This window comes from Acipenser ruthenus, chromosome 27, assembly GCF_902713425.1.
Source record: "Acipenser ruthenus chromosome 27, fAciRut3.2 maternal haplotype, whole genome shotgun sequence".
In the NCBI taxonomy this organism is placed as follows: domain Eukaryota; kingdom Metazoa; phylum Chordata; class Actinopteri; order Acipenseriformes; family Acipenseridae; genus Acipenser; species Acipenser ruthenus.
This window is the reverse complement of record NC_081215.1, coordinates 18,274,706-18,275,471: the sequence shown is the minus strand read 5'-3', so window position 1 is coordinate 18,275,471 and position 766 is coordinate 18,274,706.

The following is a 766-nucleotide window of genomic DNA, read 5'->3' as shown; positions in this document are numbered from 1 at the left end:
TCAACAATGATATACTCCATCTTGTTCTCAGTGTTACTGAAACACAATAAGGGCTGTCTGAAACCACCGCCTGAAGAGAAAGAAGGGTCCTGGCATGTAGACTATCCCAGAGAGCGCCTGTGTTAAAATACCGGGACGTCACGACTCACGTTCCAAGTATGCAGTACAACACTTATGCAACAGCACGAACGTGCGATTACTACACACCGAACAGTCTTGTTATAAATAAATAATGAATACATCATTTAAAAAAATCCGTCATGCATACGCATGATCTCAATCAGTTAGCTAGGTCTGTATGGCAGAGAAGAATCCATAAGAAAAAAATGGAAATAATCTGCTACGCTTTGCCTTTTAAATTACTGTGATAATCCATGCTTGTGTGATCATATTTTATTGGTCCGATGTACTGAAATAAACGTAATTAGTTCCTTCTTGATTGGGCTACTGTGATATCTTATTGGCTGGTGTATCGAGTGGTTCAAAATGCTGATTCTAGGATCTTGACCACAACCAGGAAATGTGAACCTGTTACCATAGTTCTGGCCTCTGCATTAAGACCGTAAATTGACTATATGTTTTACTAAACTATGGTTGCTGGCATCACAGACCTGAATTAACAGCAAGGTTACCCTTTCCACTGTCACAAGCGGACCCCAGGTCCTCACTGCGCCCTGCATTATCACTGTCTTTAGCCAAGCAGTACTTTATTTTGTGCATTACCATGATTTCACTATACTTTCTTACACTTTGCTATGTTTTTGCT